The sequence below is a fragment of the Entelurus aequoreus genome, linkage group LG24, assembly GCF_033978785.1.
Source record: "Entelurus aequoreus isolate RoL-2023_Sb linkage group LG24, RoL_Eaeq_v1.1, whole genome shotgun sequence".
Lineage (NCBI taxonomy): Eukaryota > Metazoa > Chordata > Actinopteri > Syngnathiformes > Syngnathidae > Entelurus > Entelurus aequoreus.
The window spans coordinates 17,953,496-17,973,286 of NC_084754.1; the positions used below are offsets into that span (position 1 = coordinate 17,953,496).

Here is a 19,791-nt window from a genome sequence, read left to right on the forward strand (position 1 = left end):
AAAAAAGTAACACAATCTATGAAAGAATTAGACCTGTCAAACGATTAAAATATTGAATCAAGATTAATTGCATTGTTCATAGTTAACTCAAAATTAATCGCGACATCGCAGATAAATATAATTTTTCATCATTAATGAGTGTAACTTAGAGAGATACATTTCAAGTTTTGATACAATGACTAGACAGTTTGCTTTAATGAAATGTGGTTTAAACAAATGCTTTTTTTTTTTAACAGCTCAACACAAACTGGACATAAACACGCCTTCAAAGATAATAAAAAAATACCTGCAATATGTTGGTGTCTTACCAGATTTTGTATTTTGTAGGAATATAGAATTTATATTCCTGCTGTAGAAGCAACTGCATTCAGAGGAGGAGCAACACCATGTTTGGATATCAGTTTCACCCATTAATAACACAAAGTGTGGATTGTTCTGATCATGGTTTGAAGATGTTTGGTGTTGTAATCTGTATTCTGTACATTACATGTTGTACAAGTTAATGCTTGTCAGATTGCTGCATGAAATGTCTTAACCTTCTGTAATTATTAATAAAATGTAATATTCAGCCTATTAAACATACTGTAAATGAGAAGTATCAACCAGAACATGTTGTATGGTGGACAGATAAATTCCCCCCATATTGCTCAACTGATGTATAATTTAGTTTATTAAGGAACCCCATTAGTCTACACCGCAGTGGAAACTATTCTTCCTGGGGTCCAGGCAAAAAACATCACACAATCCCAAAACAAAAGATTACAATGCAGTATAACATGATCAATAATACAATTTTTTTATACAAAAATAGCAACAAAAAACAAAAAAACAATAACTTGGAGTTTACATAATAATGTTCACACCAAAGATAAAAAAGAGCAATATAAAAATAGTTATATATTTTTTGCAAAAATAAAACAAAGAACCAATGGCCTATAATATACACATTAGTGTAACAAAGGCAAACAATATTCTAAGTGACGAAAAAGTACCATAATTAATAAAATATGACATAAAGTACATACAAAATCAAGATAATATCAATATAAAAACAATAACCAGAAACAAGAATGAATTTACTATGTACTAGCACTTATTTAGATGCAAATATCACATATTACACTACAAAACATCTTTGACAAGGCATGATCTAATGTTAGACATGTAAGATATGTTTATATTTTTAATGTAGTTAAACCAGATGGGAAGTGTAGCACTTTTATTTTGAAGTCAGAAAAGTGCGATCGATTCAAAAGGGTGTCTTGACACATCAAGGCGGACCTGACTTTTTGGAATAAAAAGTTCCTTTTCGACTTCCTGCTTACTGTCTTTCATTTATATTGAGCTTTTATCTTACTAATGCAGTTACAGTAACAATCGACATTTTATGTTATCAACCCACCTTAACCGTAATCCAAACAGAGAAGTAAAGCTCCTTCTCTCTGAAGCAGCAAAGGCGCCAGCAGGCGTTCACTCCAATGATGGCGTCTCACGGCTTTCGAAGATAAAAGTCTTTTTTGACTTGCTGTGGCTTTTGATTTGAGATTTCCGTAATATACCCTTTTCTTTGTGCATTTCGTTGGCTCAACAGCATCTGACGCCATTACATTTCCCCACGCTACGTAATAGCCCGAGAGTCAAAAAGGAGTCCAGATGCATGCAAAAAAAAAAAATCTGTGTTACAGGAATTTATAGTTATATTTAACGATTAAAGTTAACGATTATAGTTTACGCGTTATGGCGTTAGCTTTGACAACCCTAGAAATAATATATTTTAGATGTTCAACTTAGTTTTCCTTATCACAGTCAAAAACAAAGAAACAGTTTAAACAGAGGCCAGGGAAAGCAATGACTCATTCTGACATAAAGCGAAACCAGCACACTGTTTTTTTCTCCTTTTCTGTGAATTTCCCACCTACATGCTTCAAAATTCATGTCAGGTGAGATCTGCCAGCGTACTTTCCGATAGTGAATTTTACCCCTCCCCAATATGCGTCTCGATGCCCTTCTTCTCCTCTTTCTGTCCTCACCTCCCGAAAGTAAATAATACTTGTTTGGCACATAGGTAGGCATGGCTTGTGGTGGGCATGCATAATTAACAGAGGAAGGAGTGAGGCATGCTGGGGAAGGACTGAAGAGACTGGTACAAAAGAAAAGAGAGAAGAAGCAGAGCACAAATGTTTAGTAAAACAACATTTCAAATGCTTTACCGATTTTGCTGGGTACTTGGAGTTATGAACAAGAAGGTATTTTCTGACTAAAGGTTAAACATAATAACTCCAAACATATCAGTGTCTGGCACATCTCATACTATACAATAACTTGTCTATGTTTCCACAAAGAAGCACGGTAACAATTGCACTAACCTGAACCTGTATCGATGACCAAACACTGAGTGCTCACAAGTTCTGCCGAGCATCATAGTTGCTAGTGTTAAAGTGAGAAACATTACACGGATTTGCAGCATAGCTTGGTTCTCTGTCGGGCATTTCTTACTTATCAGCAACAATAATTGGGGGTACAATGTGAACAATCATGTTGTGGATCACAGTCTGTCCATACTGCCTCAGCACATCAATGGCTAAAGGGGTCATACTATGCAAAAGACACTTTTCTTGCCTGTTGTCACCGTTTATATATTTGGGATCTCCAGAGATGCTGAAAATTTGAATTCAAACCATGAAGCGAGGAGAGCAGCTGTCAATATAATGATGTCATGATGCAGCGGTCAATGTAAACCCCTGTCCAGGGATCCCCCCAAAAAGATGTTTGTTTGGATGAATTTAGTTCATTACAAGTGATTCCCTTAAAAACAAATCTGTTTTCACTCATTTGGTGTTTATGACCGTCACTCATCCTCACTCAACACGTACGTGCAGGGAGTGCGTGCACAAAAACAAAATCAGTCCAAGAGAAGCAAAAAACAATTTGCAGTCATTTTGGTGTTATGATTGAATATTCATTTATTGACGTTAGCGATCCAATCCAAATTGTTAATATTAGCTAACATATAAAGCTAATGCGTAGGCACGTGTTACGTACGTACGTACCTACCGTATTTTTCGGACTATAAGTCGCAGTTTTTTTCATAGTTTGGCCGGTGGTGCGACTTATACTCAGGAGCGACTTATGTGTGAAATTATTAACACATTACCGTAAAATATCAAATAATATTATTTAGCTTATTCACGTAAGTGACTAGACGTATAAGATTTCATCGGATTTAGCAATTAGGAGTGACAGATTGTTTGGTACACGTATTATTTGAATGACTCTTACCATAATATGTTACGTTAACATACCAGGCACGTTCTCAGTTGGTTATTTATGCGTCATATAACGTACACTTATTCAGCTTGTTGTTATAAATAATTATAAATGGGTAATACTTGTATAGCGCTTTTCTACCTCCAAGGTACTCAAAGCGCTTTGACAGTATTTCCACATTCACCCATTCACACACACATTCACACACTGATGGCGGGAGCTGCCATGCAAGGCGCTAACCAGCAGCCATCAGGAGCAAGGGTGAAGTGTCTTGCCCAAGGACACAACGGACGTGACTAGGATGGTAGAAGGTGGGGATTGAACCCCAGTAACCAGCAACCCTCCGATTGCTGGCCCGGCCACTCTACCAACTTCGCCACGCCGTCCCCACTATTCTTTATTTATTTTAAATTGCCTTTCAAATGTCTATTCTTGGTGTTGGGTTTTATCAAATAAATGTCCCCAAAAATGCGACTTATACTCCAGTGCGACTCATATATGTCTTTTTCCTTCTTTATTATGCATTTTCGGCTGGTGCGACTTATACTCCGGAGCGGCTTATACTCCGAAAAATACGGTAATAACGTCATTACAAAGGAGAAACCGTGGGAGGGCACGATATACTGTGCAAAATACATTAGAAAGTTAGCGCCCTCTGGGCATCTGTTTAAATGTTCCAAACAGCCGACCATGTGGGAGGGTGTGAGCCCTAAAGCCTAAATCATACACCTTCATCCGCATCATAATTAGTCTCAGGAGTTATTCTAACCATGATTCTGCAGAGCAATGTTTTGCTATTCATAAAAATTTAACAGATGTCCATCTCATGAGCATTTTAATAGAGTCAAAAGGAACGAACATAAAATGCACCCCTTGTCAAGGATGTATTATTACTTCACAGAGTAATAATTCAATGCTGTGTATCCTGATGAAGTGAATTAAATTTGCAACTCATTGGATGTGAGGCACTGGAGGATCAATAAACAATGCATCAAATAATAAAAACTCAACAGGATGTTACCATTCGTTGTTATGAAGTATTAATTGACATTTAAATTGAGTGATTAGGCGTTCATGTCCAATAAATTGTCCTCCTTGTTTCCTCTCTTCTTGTCAGAGTATAGGAGGTTTTATAAGAGGATACTTTACTGAACTTGTTGAGCTTCACTTCTCTAAACCAGTAGTCTTCAACATTGTTTGTATTGTGTACCAACTGAGTCTTTTCGTCATACCGTAAGTACCCACTCACTTATTTGTGTTGACGCTCCAAAATCGGCAGTTTCATGTTTATTCACTTTAAAATTGCTCTTGTATGTTTGCTCTTTTTTATTAAATTTCCTTGTTGCCTGTGTACACGTACAGTATGTACTGTATGTACTGTATGCAGGCATTTGCTATCTAATGTAACCTCTGAGAATAAGATACCTGCATTGCTTGCAATCAGTAAAACTGCAATAAATTTGGCACCAGTGTTTGGTGCTTTGGTGGTGTTGTACTGGACTTTGAGGATATAAATGTGGACGTAAGGTGGTTGTCTGTCAGGAGAAACTACCGGTACTTGGATAATTGTAAAAATCATTTAATCAAGCTCTCTTCGTACCCCATGCGATGTGCATCGGTACACTCAGTTGGAAATAACAATTTTAGACAAAAAATAGAACTAGTCCTGCATGAAAAATTTAATATTTAATGTTTGAGCGTTTTTGGAGGGAATGGCAAGGCTTAACCATGCTGAGCTTAATTGTCTGTGCCAAACGTACACCCCAAAACTCTATGAAAATATCACTAATGTCTTTGGGGCCACAGCCTCAAAAGAGGGTTGGTTTATATCAGTTCTTTGAAATTCAAATTACTTCTATGTCACTTTTGACCGACGGCGTTTGTCACCCTTTGATTCTCCTCTCATTGCATTATGCATCATGCACAGTCACCCTTATAGCCTATGTTTTACGTTCCTCCCCTCTTGCCTTCTCATGTCCTGCCCAGGCAAGGGCAACCAGGCTAATCCTGGCTTGGAGGCCCAGGAAGCTCAGTCAGTTTTACTTCTTCACCTCTCTGTCAGAATCTATTTTGTGTCTCCTTGACTGTCATCCGGGACACCGGGAAGTGAGTGGTCTTTTTGACCTTTCTGAGGAGATTCTGTAAATTGGAGCAATTGATATTTTTTCAAATCAAATATGTATCAAAGCATAGGCAACATTATACAAGAATGAATTTGATAAAAAAGATCTATAGATGATTTTAGTATGCAGCAACATGCCAGTTGTACACTGGCTGGAAACACCCTATATCTAATGGTATGGACAGTTATATAAAAAAGCTAAACTAATTGATAGAGGGATAGTATTTCCACATTCCACTTGTTTAAGTCAAAGTTGTATTAATATATATATATATATATATATATATATATATATATATATATATATATATATATATATATATATACATATATATATGTATATATAAATATATATATATTAATATCGGACCCTCCATGCGTGGCGCTCCAGACTATAATTGATAGCTGTGGTCTTACACAAATAATAAATGAACCCACGCATCGCAACGGTAATACGATAGATCTAGTGCTTGTCAGGGGTGTCACCACCTCTAAAGTTACGATACTCCCGTACACTAAAGTAATGTCCGATCATTACCTTATAAAATTCGAAGTTCTGACTCATTGTCAACAAACTAATAATAATAATAATAACTACTATAGCAGCCGCAACATTAATGCTGCCACAACGACGACTCTTACTGACCTACTGCCTTTGGTAATGGCACCATTCCCAAATTATGTGGGCTCTATTGATAACCTCACTAACAGCTTTAACGACGCCCTGCGCGACACCATTGATAGTGTAGCACCGCTAAAGCTAAAAAGGGCCCCTAAAAGGCGTACCCCATGGTTTACAGAAGAAACTAAAGCCCAGAAATTATCATGTAGAAAGCTGGAACGCAAATGGCGTGCGACTAAACTTGAGGTTTTCCATCAAGCATGGTGTGATAGTTTAATAACTTATAAACACATGCTTACCTCAGCTAAAGCTAAATATTACTCAAATCTCATCCACCTCAACAAAAATGATCCTAAATTTTTGTTTAGTACAGTAGCATCGCTAACCCAACAAGGGACTCCTCCCAGTAGCTCCACCCACTCAGCAGATGACTTTATGAATTTCTTTAATAAGAAAATTGAAGTCATTAGAAAAGAGATTAAAGACAATGCATCTCAGCTACAACTGGGTTCTATTAACACAAATACAACTGTACATACGACGGACACTGCCCTCCAAAATATTTTCTCTCTCTTTGATGAAATAACATTGGAGGAATTGTTAAAATGTGTAAATGGGACAAAACAAACAACATGTTTACTTGACCCAATTCCTGGGAAACTTATCAAGGAGATTTTTGTTTTATTAGGTCCATCAGTGTTAAATATTATAAACTTATCACTTTCCTCTGGTACTGTTCCCCTAGCATTCAAAAAAGCGGTTATTCATCCTCTACTCAAAAGACCTAACCTCGATCCTGACATCAAGGTGAACTACCGGCCGGTGTCCCACCTTCCGTTTATCTCGAAAATTCTCGAAAAAATTGTCGCACAGCAGCTAAATGAACACTTAGCGTCTAACAATCTCTATGAACCTTTTCAATCCGGTTTCAGGGCAAATGACTCTACGGAAACAGCCCTCGCAAAAATGACTAATGATCTATTGCTAACGATGGAGTCTGATGCGTCATCTATGTTGCTGCTTCTTGATCTTAGCGCCGCTTTCGATACTGTTGATCATAATATTTTATTAGAGCGTATCAAAACGCGTATTGGGATGTCAGACTTAGCCTTGTCTTGGTTTAACTCTTATCTTACTGACAGGATGCAGTGTGTCTCCCATAACAATGTGACCTCGGACTATGTTAAGGTAACGTGCGGAGTTCCCCAGGGTTCGGTTCTTGGCCCTGCACTCTTTAGTATTTACATGCTGCCGCTAGGTGACATCATACGCAAATACGGTGTTAGCTTTCACTGTTATGCTGATGACACCCAACTCTACATGCCCCTAAAGTTGACCAACACGCCGGATTGTAGTCAGCTGGAGGCGTGTCTTAATGAAATTAAACAATGGATGTCCGCTAACTTTTTGCAACTCAACGCTAAGAAAACGGAAATGCTGATTATCGGTCCTGCTCATCACCGACATCTATTTAATAATACCACCTTAACATTTGACAACCAAACAATTAAACAAGGCGACTCGGTAAAGAATCTGGGTATTATTTTCGACCCAACTCTCTCGTTTGAGTCACACATTAAGAGTGTTACTAAAACGGCCTTCTTTCATCTCCGTAATATCGCTAAAATTCGTTCCATTTTGTCCACAAGCGATGCTGAGATCATTATCCATGCGTTCGTTACGTCTCGTCTCGATTACTGTAACGTTTTATTTTCGGGCCTCCCTATGTCTAGCATTAAAAGATTACAGATGGTACAAAATGCGGCTGCTAGACTTTTGACAAAAACAAGAAAGTTTGATCATATTACGCCTATACTGGCTCACTTGCACTGGCTTCCTGTGCACCTAAGATGCGACTTTAAGGTTTTACTACTTACGTATAAAATACTACACGGTCAAGCTCCTGCCTATCTTGCCGATTGTATTGTACCATATGTCACGGCAAGAAATCTGCGTTCAAAGAACTCCGGCTTATTAGTGATTCCCAGAGCCCAAAAAAAGTCTGCGGGCTATAGAGCGTTTTCTATTCGGGCTCCAATATTATGGAATGCCCTTTTCTACTCTGCTCCGGGGTGGACCGCTAGCCTGTTCATCGGATGGGGACATCTCTACGCTGCTGACCCGTCTCCGCTCGGGATGGTTCCTGCTGGCCCCACCATGGACTGGACTTTCGCTGATGTGTTGGACTTTCACAATATTATGTCAGACCCACTCGACATCCATTGCTTTTGGTCTCCCCTAGAGGGGGGGGGGGGGGGGGGGGGTTACCCACATATGCGGTCCTCTCCAAGGTTTCTCATAGTCATTCACATTGACGTCCCACTGGGGTGAGTTTTCCTTGCCCGTATGTGGGCTCTGTACCGAGGATGTCGTTGTGGCTTGTACAGCCCTTTGAGACACTTGTGATTTAGGGCTATATAAATAAACATTGATTGATTGATTGATTGATTGAATATATATTAATAAATATATTAATATATATATATATATATATATATATATATATATACTGTATATATAATTGTTAATTTACTTTTTTAGACCAATGCGGCCCTAGAGTCAAAAAGTTTGGATACCCCTGGCTTAGATATACCTTGTGGTGTACACCAGGGGTCAGTTCTAGGATCAAAAACTATTCAATCTATTTATTAAATAAACAACATCAGTAAAAGCACAAAATACTTCAAGTTAATATGATTTGCAGATGGCAACTATATTCTGCTTAGGGGAAAACACAGCAAATGAGCAAAATAAATTAAAAAATAGTTTGATATAAACAGATAATCCTTGAATTTTGTAAAAATAAAATAATGTTATTTGGAAGAGGTAAGGGCAGCACGGTGGCAGAGGGGTTAGTGTGTCTGCCTCACAATACGAAGGTTCTGAATAGTCTGGGGTTCAATCCCAGGCTCGGGATCTTTCTGTGTGGAGTTTGCATGTTCTCCCCGTGACTGCGTGGGTTCCCTCCGGGTACTCCGGCTTCCTCCCACCTCCAAAGACATGCACCTGGGGATAGGTTGATTGGCAACACTAAATTTCCCTAGTGTGTGAATGTGAGTGTGAATTTTGTCTGTCTATCTGTGTTGGCCCTATGATGAGGTGGCGATTTCTCCAGGGTGTACCCCGCCTTCCGCCCGATTGTAGCTGAGATAGGCTCCAGCGCCCACCGCGACCCCGAAGGGAATAAGCGGTAGAAAATGGATGGATGGATGGATGGATGGAAGAGGTAAGAAAGATAGTCAAACACGAATACAAATAGATAGCGTTGACATCAACATAGTACAATAACACCATTTTTTAGGAGTCACAAAAGATAATAAAATGAGCTGGAAACCACACATCAAGTACATATAACTTAAAAGTGGCAAACAATATTGAGTAATGCAAGAGAACCTCTGAATCAAAAGTCACTTCATAATCTGTGCTGTTAATTGGTTTTACCAAACCTGAGTTATTGTTTGGAGATCCATCTATCCATCCATTTTCTACCGCTTGTCCCTAACAGGGTCACTGGGGGTGCTCGAGCCTATCTCGGCTGCATTCGGGCGAAAGGCGGGGTACACCCTGGACAAGTCGCCACCTCGCCGCAGGGCCAACACAGATAGAAAGACAACATTCACACTTACGGGGAACAATTATAAAGGTGTACTTGACTTACTAACAATACTGCAGAAAAGATTAATTAAAATAATACATAAGGCTGGATAGAGAGAATACACAAATCCTCTGTTCATTACTTCTAAAATATTGAAACTAACAGATCTTGTACATTTTTAAACTGCAAAAATAATGTAGCCTACAAATCAAATAACACGGGCTGCCCAGAAGCGTGCAACAGTACTTCTCAACAAGAAGAAGTCAATACAATCTTATGAATGTGAGTGTGAATGTTGTCTATCTTTGTTGGCCCTGCGATGAGGTGGAAACTTTCCAGGGTGTACCCCGCCTTCCGCCCGAGTGCAGCTGAGATAGGCTCCAGCACCCCTGCGACACCAAGAGGGACAAGCAGTACAAAATGGATGGATGGATGAAATACATAGAATTTGAAGCATTTATATACACGCACAATTTTGAAAAGATTTAGTGAATCTGTAAGTTTTTTTATTCAATCCATTCCATAGTTTAATCCCACATAAACAGTGTAGTACAATGAACTAGTTTAAACAAAGAATACAAGCAGATGGTGTTTACAAAGTATACAAAATAACTGTTGAAGTAAAGTGACTAATATTACTATTATATACTCGTCATGGGCATGGGGTAAAATAAGAATATGTTACGCTTTATATTATTGTACTCCTTTGAATTACTTTTTATTTCTTATCTCTCGCTACTCTCTGTCTCTCTGCTCAGTCTCTATTTCTCTCTCTCTACAGAACCGGTCGAGACAGACGGCCACGTCACAGAGCCTGGGTTCTGTCCAAAGTTTATTTCCACTGGGGAGTTTTCCCTTGTGCTGGTTCATGTGGCATTCAATTGGTTTGTTCTTTCTTTCTTTTTATTTTTTCCCTGCTAATTATGGCACAGGGTTTAGACGAGACAAGCTATGCTTCTTTCCACTCCTTTGGGACTGTTGATCACTTGCGCTAAATGTGTGCTTGTAAAGTTTTAACTTGTTCCAAACTAATTAAGACTTAATTGAAAAATTTGGACTGATACCGATTAGGGTTGTACGGTATACCGGTACTTGTATAGTATCGCGGTACTAATGAAGCAAAAACGGTACTATACTCTGTTTGAAAAGTACTGCTTCCCCATTTGTTTTTTTAACGGGCATGACGGTGCGTCTTTACGTCATGATATTGCTGGTTTTACGAGCAGAGGAGCATGTTCGGCAGCGCAGAATCACTGAGTACTTACAAGCAGACAAGGTGTGTAGACAGAAAAGGGAGAACGAACGCATTTTGGCCTAAAAACTAAAGATAAAGGTGAAGTTATAACACTGAAACTACTTCAAGAAGAGGTGCTTTAAGACATGGCTAGCTAGCTAGCAGCTAACATCCATCCGCATTCTGCAGTGTTTTAGCTACTTCTAAATCACTAATCCTCGCCTCCCTGGTGACAAATAAAGAACGTTTCTGTGGAGCAGCGGGGCAGGGCACGCCGGGCGAGCGAGCAGCGAGGCGCGCCGGGAGCGACGCCGCAATCGTGCCCAGGTGCGTGATCCGCACACCTGGGCACGATCATCCAATCTCCTGTCGTTGAACAAAAGGGGAGAGACTGGAAGGAGCCGGGGAAAAAGCTGACGCGGAGCGAGACAGACGACGAGAGACGCGGCTGAAAAGCCAGAAGGACGACGCGGCTGAAAAGCCAGAGGGACGATGCGGCTGAAAAGCCAGCGGGACGATGCGGCTGAAAAGCCAGCGGGACGACGCGGCTGAAAAGCCAGCGGGACGGACACGGCTGGAAAGCCAGCGGGACGACGCGGCTGAAAAGCCAGCGGGACGACGCGGCTGAAAAGCCAGCGGGACGACGCGGCTGAAAAGCAAGCGGGACGACGCAGCTGAAAAGCCAGCGGGACGACGCGGCTGAAAAGCCAGCGGGACGACGCGGCTGAAAAGCCAGGAGGACGACGCAGCTGAAAAGCCAGGAGGACGATGCGGCTGAAAAGCCATAAGGACGGACGCGGCTGGAAAGCCAGCGGAACGACGCGGCTGAAAAGCCAGCGGGACGGCGCGGCTGAAAAGCAAGGCGGAGGAGCGAGCAGGAACCGGCAAGTGCTGAACAGCAATCCGCGCAGCCGGTCGGAATCCCGGCTTGCGTTTGGCAATGGAGGACTGTGGAGCAGCGGGGCAGGGCACGCTGGGGCCCGGCCCAAGATGGCGGCGAGCGAGCTGCGAGGCGCGCCGGGAGCGACGCCGCAATCGTGTCCAGGTGCGCGATCCGCACACCTGGGCACGATCATCCAATCTCCTGTCGTTGAACAAAAGGGGAGAGACTGGAAGGAGCCGGGGGAAAGCCGACGCGGAGCGAGACAGACGACGAGAGACGCGGCTGAAAAGCCAGGAGGACGATGCGGCTGAAAAGCCAGCGCGACGGACGCGGCTGGAAAGCCAGCGGAACGACGCGGCTGAAAAGCCAGCGGGACGGCGCGGCTGAAAAGCAAGGCGGTGGAGCGAGCAGGAACCGGCAAGTGCTTAACAGCAATCCGCAGCAGACTTTGTTTTATTGAAAAATAAAGAAAGTCTAAACCTGCCCGCAACATGTCTTTCCTCGATGGTCATGAGAACCCGAGCGACAGCTGGAGACTGTCACATTTGGCACCCAACGTGGCTGGACCATCGGAGCTGGGGGAGGACAATCTCCTGTGGGCCCTCGTGGGGGCGTTCACTGAACTGGCGGCAGGCCAATGGACCCCCGAAGGTGATGAAGAAAAGGAAGAAAAAAGTTGAAGAAGAAGACCAAGAGGACAAAGAAAAAGACCAAAAAGACAAAGGAAAAGACCAAAAAGACAAAGAAAAAGACCACAAAGACAAAGACCACAAAGACAAAGAAAAAGACAAAGAAAAAGAACAAAAAGACAAAGACCAAGGAAAAGACCAAGGAAAAGAAGATGAAGAGGGCACCTGGCCGTCCTCACTTTCCGCTCCCTCTGAAAAAGGGGGGGGAGGGGGGGTGGGGGTACGCGCAGCCGGTCGGAATCCCGGCTTGCGTTTGGCAATGGAGGACTGTGGAGCAGCGGGGCAGGGCACGCCGGGGCCCGGCCCAAGATGGCGGCGAGCGAGCTGCGAGGCGCGCCGGGAGCGACGCCGCAATCGTGTCCAGGTGCGCGATCCGCACACCTGGGCACGATCATCCAATCTCCTGTCGTTGAACAAAAGGGGAGAGACTGGAAGGAGCCGGGGGAAAGCCGACGCGGAGCGAGACAGACGACGAGAGACGCGGCTGAAAAGCCAGGAGGACGATGCGGCTGAAAAGCCAGCGCGACGGACGCGGCTGGAAAGCCAGCGGAACGACGCGGCTGAAAAGCCAGCGGGACGGCGCGGCTGAAAAGCAAAGCGGTGGAGCGAGCAGGAACCGGCAAGTGCTTAACAGCAATCCGCAGCAGACTTTGTTTTATTGAAAAATAAAGAAAGTCTAAACCTGCCCGCAACATGTCTTTCCTCGATGGTCATGAGAACCCGAGCGACAGCTGGAGACTGTCACATTTGGCACCCAACGTGGCTGGACCATCGGAGCTGGGGGAGGACAATCTCCTGTGGGCCCTCGTGGGGGCGTTCACTGAACTGGCGGCAGGCCAATGGACCCCCGAAGGTGATGAAGAAAAGGAAGAAAAAAGTTGAAGAAGAAGACCAAGAGGACAAAGAAAAAGACCAAAAAGACAAAGGAAAAGACCAAAAAGACAAAGAAAAAGACCACAAAGACAAAGACCACAAAGACAAAGAAAAAGACAAAGAAAAAGAACAAAAAGACAAAGACCAAGGAAAAGACCAAGGAAAAGAAGATGAAGAGGGCACCTGGCCGTCCTCACTTTCCGCTCCCTCTGAAAAAGGGGGGGGAGGGGGGGTGGGGGTACGCGCAGCCGGTCGGAATCCCGGCTTGCGTTTGGCAATGGAGGACTGTGGAGCAGCGGGGCAGGGCACGCCGGGGCCCGGCCCAAGATGGCGGCGAGCGAGCTGCGAGGCGCGCCGGGAGCGACGCCACAATCGTGTCCAGCTGCGCGATCCGCACACCTGGGCATGATCATCCAATCTCCTGTCGTTGAACAAAAGGGGAGAGATTGGAAGGAGCCGGGGGAAAGCTGACGCGGAGCGAGACAGATGACGAGAGACGCGGCTGAAAAGCCAGAAGGACGACGCAGCTGAAAAGCCAGCAGGACGACGCGGCTGAAAAGCCAGCGGGACGACGCGGCTGAAAAGCCAGAGGGACGGACGCGGCTGGAAAGCCAGCGGGACGATGCGGCTGAAAAGCCAGCGGGACGGCGCGGCTGAAAAGCAAGGCGGAGGAGCGAGCAGGAACCGGCAAGTGCTGAAAAGCAATCCGCAGCAGACTTTGTTTTATTGAAAAATAAAGAAAGTCTAAACCTGCCCGCAACATGTCTGTCCTCGATGGTCATGAGAACCCGAGCGACAGCTGGAGACTGTCACAGTTTCTTACAAGTATCATCCCTGCAGGACGAGGAATAGCTAAACATGTTTCACTACACACCGTAGCTCACCAGCGTCACCGCTAATGACGCAGTTCCTGAGTCGATATTTCTTATACTTTTCTTAAAATTCATATTATGTTTATAAACTCAGGAAATATGTCCTTGGACACATAAGGATCCTGTAACTACTTGGTATTGGATCGATATCTAAATTTGTAGTATCATCCAAAAATAATGTAAAGTATCCAAACAACAGAAGAATAAATGATTATTATTTTTTCAGCTGACAGCTCCTCCAAAAGTACCTTGAATGTTCTGTGCTGTTTAGCTCTGGAGCGGATGCTGTTTATGATCTTTACGACGGGAGTCATTACGTGCTCAAAGCAGATCACTTTTGCACATAAGGCCTGCTGGTGTATGATGCAGTGGTACTGCAGAAAGTTTGGGAACTCTGGGTCAGCTTTACAGTAAACAAAGAATCCTGTGTGTCAGCCGATCATAGCAGGAGCCCCATTCGTAGTCACTGATACCAGCTTTTCCAGCAGCACCTTTTTTTCCACCAAAAACTCCTTCACTGCGTTATAAATGTCAACTCCCCTCGTAGTTGTCTTCAGGGGCAGTAGTGTCAGAAGTTCTTCTTTTGTGGAGAAATCATCAAACACCATCCGGATAAAGGCCATCAGCTGTGCTATACTGCTGCGGTCCACCGACTCGTCACACTGGATGCTGAACCACCGGCACCTCGCCAGATCACGGTCCAGCCGATCGGTCAAGTTCCCAGACATCGCCGACACTCTTCTTACCATTGTAGTTGCCCCGAGTTGAACATCGGAGAGACTGGAGAGTACATCGGTTCCATACTTCTCGTGTTCAAGCACAGTTTTAGCAATTATCATCATTGCTTCTTTGACAACCTCCCCGTCTGTAAATGCCTTCTTTTTCTTCATCAAGAATTGCGTAGCTCTAAACGAGGCTTCGGTTTCTTTTTGGTAATTTTTAACCGGTCTAGTGAAAAAAGACTGCTGTTTGCACAAAGCTGCCTTTAACTCGCGGGCTTTTTCTGCGCGCAGAGCGCTGCCCGGTGGGTAGTTAGCATGGTAGCTTGTGTGACACGTAGTGAAATGTCTCTCCACATTGTGCCGCTTTGCTATTGCCACAGTTGCCCCGCAAATTAAACACACGCAGGATCCTTTCACAGTGGTAAAAAAAAAACTCTACCTCCCATTCGTCGTGAAAAAGATATGTTTTCTTTCTTTTTTATGACATTTTTTGGGGTAACTCTTCTCATATTCGCTGCGTCCGTTAACGTTAGCTTGTTTGTAAGAGCGCAACAAACGCTACGTTTTGGTCATGCGCACAATACTGACCTTTGAACTATACTAGGTCAGAGTTAATTCATATTAAACACAAAAAACACTTTACATTTTAAGTGTTTATATATATATATATATTGTCATTTGTAAGTTACATGTAAGTGTGATTTAAACAATAAAAGCTAAATAAATAAATCTATATATATATAAAAAAAATGGGTATTTCTGTCTGTCATTCCGTCGTACATTTTTTTTCCTTTTACGGAAGGTTTTTTGTAGAGAATAAATAATGAAAAAAACACTTAATTGAACGGTTTAAAAGAGGAGAAAACACGAAAAAAAATGTAATTAAATTTTGAAACAGTCTATCTTCAATTTCGACTCTTTAAAATTCAAAATTCAACCGAAAAAAAGAAGAGAAAAACTAGCTAATTCGAATCTTTTTGAAAAAATTTAAAAAAGAATTTATGGAACATCATTAGTAATTTTTCCTGATTAAGATTAATTTTAGAATTTTGATGACATGTTTTAAATAGGTTGAAAACCAATCTGCACTTTGTTAGAATAATAAGAATTAAAGTAAGAATGACCATTTATTTATTATTCTTTACAATAAAAAAAAAAAATTTACTTGAACATTGATTTAAATTGTCAGGAAAGAAGAGGAAGGAATTTAAAAGGTAAAAATGTATATGTGTTTAAAAATCCTAAAATCCTTTTTAAGGTTGTATTTTTTCTCTAAAATTGTCTTTCTGAAAGTTATAAGAATCAAAGTAAAAAAATAAATGGGAGCGACACCGCAATCAGCATAAGGTGCGTGGAGTGCGCAGCTGTGGACAGTGCAATCACCCTCTCGGACCGTATAAAAGGGTGAGAGACGTGAACATCAAGGGAGGAGACGGAGAAAGACGGCGGACGGGAGGAAACCATCCTCTGCTGCCACGCATACGACGGCGACGTGCTGCTGAAAAGCAGACGGCGGACGGGAGGAAACCATTCATGTGCTCACGTGAGAAAAAAGGCAGCTGCTGAAAAGCACGCAAAAGACTCTGTGATTGAAATAATAAAGAAGTCTAAACCATCTCACGACAATGTCTTCCCTGGATGGTCCTGAGAACCCGCACGACAGTTAGGACTGTCACACTAGTAAATAAATACAATTTAAAAAATAGAGGCAGCTCACTGGTAAGTGCTGCTATTTGAGCTATTTTTAGAACAGGCCAGCGGGCTACTCATCTGGTCCTTGCAGGCGACCTGGTGCCCGCGGGCACCGCGTTGGTGACTCCTGGCTTATAATAATGAAAATGCAGCACTCATTTCTATTGGATTCTTTTCTATTATAAGTGATTTGGCCTAATTATAATAAAAATAACTAAACATTTGACAAATAACATTGTTTCACACAAGTATCAGATATTGCAACATGTGTCAGTCAGAAAATACGGAAATCATCATAGGTCTCCTTTAAAAAACTGTTTTCATCAACATACAGTCACTGAAATTGCATTTATTTCTTGTGGACTTGTGGGAAAACCCTGTTTGCTCCAAACAGAGGCTTTTTCGTTTCAAATCCCAGATTAACAACAGCTATAGCAATAGGAGGTTAGCTGAGTGGGATGCTTGACAACCTGCTTGGATTTCTTTTCAGTTGTACTGAATGTCATAGCAACTTAAAACATACTGTAAATCCAGCTTGTCTGTAGGTGTACCTTATTTGTATTATAGCAGCTGAAATATGTAGTAACAGTGCTTAAAGAAATAATTTATGACTTTATTTGTATTTTTTTCCTTGTCACACAAATGCTTTGATAAAACAAACCCAAGTGATTACCTTGACTGGTGTATATGTGGGCACAGACAAAAGAACATTTAAAACAAGCTGAAAAAAGAGCATTTTTACAGAATGGAAGGAAGGCAGATTGACAATAAGAGAAGCAGGCAAATTAAAAAAGTAAAACAGGAGGTGACAGTATGGGGGACAATGAGTGCTTCTTTCTAAATTAAATAAACTGTTTAAAACAATTCCCCGGAAGGGAGAGTAATGCCTTTCTCACTGAGAACAATCTTTTGTGAAGCACATTGTAATCCCGAGCTTCAGTTGATGAGATAATGAAGAACATGCAGAGGGGTGAAACTTGATACTTGTGCGGCAGACAAATGTATCAGGTTTTAGAGTTCCACTGAGTGGGGTCAATAAGCATCACCAGTAATCTGCTCTTTATCTCCAAATTGGGCTTTGGCTTTCGGACGGTTATACATCTCTGTTGGTTCCTTGCCTGTGTGCAGACGGTTGCATAGATCTGGAGCCTCCGGCATGCAGATTACTAGGCAAACAAAGGGCTGACACAGAGTTAACTTCCTATTTTTATGTATAGGAATGGGCAATATGGCCTAAAATCTTTATCGCGGGAATTATTGCACCCTCCTGCGACAACAATATATATCACAATATATTATTTGCCATAAAAAATGATAATAGAACCATTTCAAAACAAGTTCAAAGTCTCCTAATTTGGCTGCTGACATATGCAATAACATATTTTGTCATTTCCGGTTGTATTATTTTGTCAAAACTATTATTAATCTACTTGCTAATTTTCCGTCAATAGCCTATTACGTTCTGTTGTAACATGGTTCTATACTTTACACTAGTTTTGGGTGGTACTACAAATTTGGATATCGAGTCCAGTCCAGGGACTTATTTGCTGAGTTTGTAAACAATAACCAAAACGACATATTGTTTCGATATTAAAAACATATTGATCTATCTTATGTAGTATCGACCATATATAAGCAATAAGTACAGAAGTAACTATTCTTGGTATCATTACTGTCAATATTTATATCAATCTGCCCACCTTAGTTTACATTAAAGAGCTCTAGCTTGCGGTTAGCAGTTAGCTTATCCTCTTGCAGTGTGTAGTGTAGCATGTTTAACTATTATTTATCCTTCATGGGTGATACTTGTAAGAAACTTAGTTAATTTTCCACCATGGATGTGAGGATTGCTGACTTACAAGTGGCTTTAAAATGTGGAGGGACATTAGCCGCTAGCGAGCGTTCATTCGCTTATTGCCTACTCAGTGGCCTAGTGGTTAGAGTGCCCGCCCTGAGATCGGTAGGTTGTGAGTTCAAACCCCAGCCGAGTCATACCAAAGACTATAAAAATGGGATCCATTACCTCCCTACTTGGCACTCAGCATTAAGGTTGGAATTGGGGGTTAAATCACCAAAAATGATTCCCGGGCGCGGCACCGCTGCTGCCCACTGCTCCCCTCACCTCCCAGGGGGTGAAAAAGGGGATGGGTCAAATGCAGAGGACAAATTTCGCCACACCTAGTGTGTGTGTGACAATCATTGGTACTTTACTTTACTTATTGTCAAATTTGCAGGACACAGCAAGAATGTGTCATCAATGTGCATTATCACAATATAACAAGAGTATAAAAAGCTCTATCATCTGCGAAATTTATAACATTTATTTTGTATATTGTCTGTTGCGCAACCCTACTTATGTATATACAGTACAAGCAATTTTGGGGCACGCTATCAAAAGCAATAGTTATTTGGCATTAATGCTGTTTCATTATTTTCAAAACTCCACTGGCTGAGTCTGAGCAAGAAATAGCAATTAACAATTTGAAACAGGGCTTATGCTGTACAACAGTGGTCAACATCCTTTTTGAGCCCAAGGTGTCTGTTCTTGGCCATGAACCAAGGCACACTCTACCCTGCCCCCACTGTGATTATTGTTTATCTTTTTATTATTTGGTAGAAAGGCTTCAAAAAGGGATACATATTCTATCCATATTCCAGGCCAAACCCACTATTTTTACGTGCGGCAATGGTGCAAACCAGAGAAATAAACAAGCATGTTTAATTATCTGGTTGGATGTGAGTTTAACGTAGGGTTGTACGGTATACCGGTATTAGTATATTACCGCGATACTAATGAATCATATTCGGTACTATATCGCCTCTGAAAAGTACCGGTCCGCCCGTAATGTAAAGTATCAAACAACAAAAGAATAAGGGATTATTATATTTTAACAGAAGTGTAGATAGAACATGCTAAAAGAGAAAGTAAGCAGATATTAACAGTAAATGAACAAGTAAATTAATAATTCATTTTCTACCACTTTTTCTTAATAATTTTGACAAAATAATAGAATGGAAAATGACAATATGTTACTGCATACGTCAGCAGCTAAATTAGGAGCCTTTGTTTGCTTACTTACTAATAAAAGACAAGTTGTCTTGTATGTTCACTATTTTATTTAAGGACAAACTCGCAATAAGAAACATATGTTTAATGTACCGTAAGATTTTTTGTTGAAGTAAAGCCAATAATGCAATTTTTTGTGGTCCCCTTTATTTA

The 19,791-nt window shown here is 41.7% G+C and overlaps 1 protein-coding gene across 3 annotated transcripts in view; it reads right to left on the reverse strand.

The window, feature by feature from the left end:
• ldlrad3 (low density lipoprotein receptor class A domain containing 3) overlaps positions 1-19,791 on the reverse strand; it is a 205,035-nt gene that overhangs the window by 90,727 nt on the left and 94,517 nt on the right. The gene's annotated exons all lie outside the window — the stretch shown is intronic.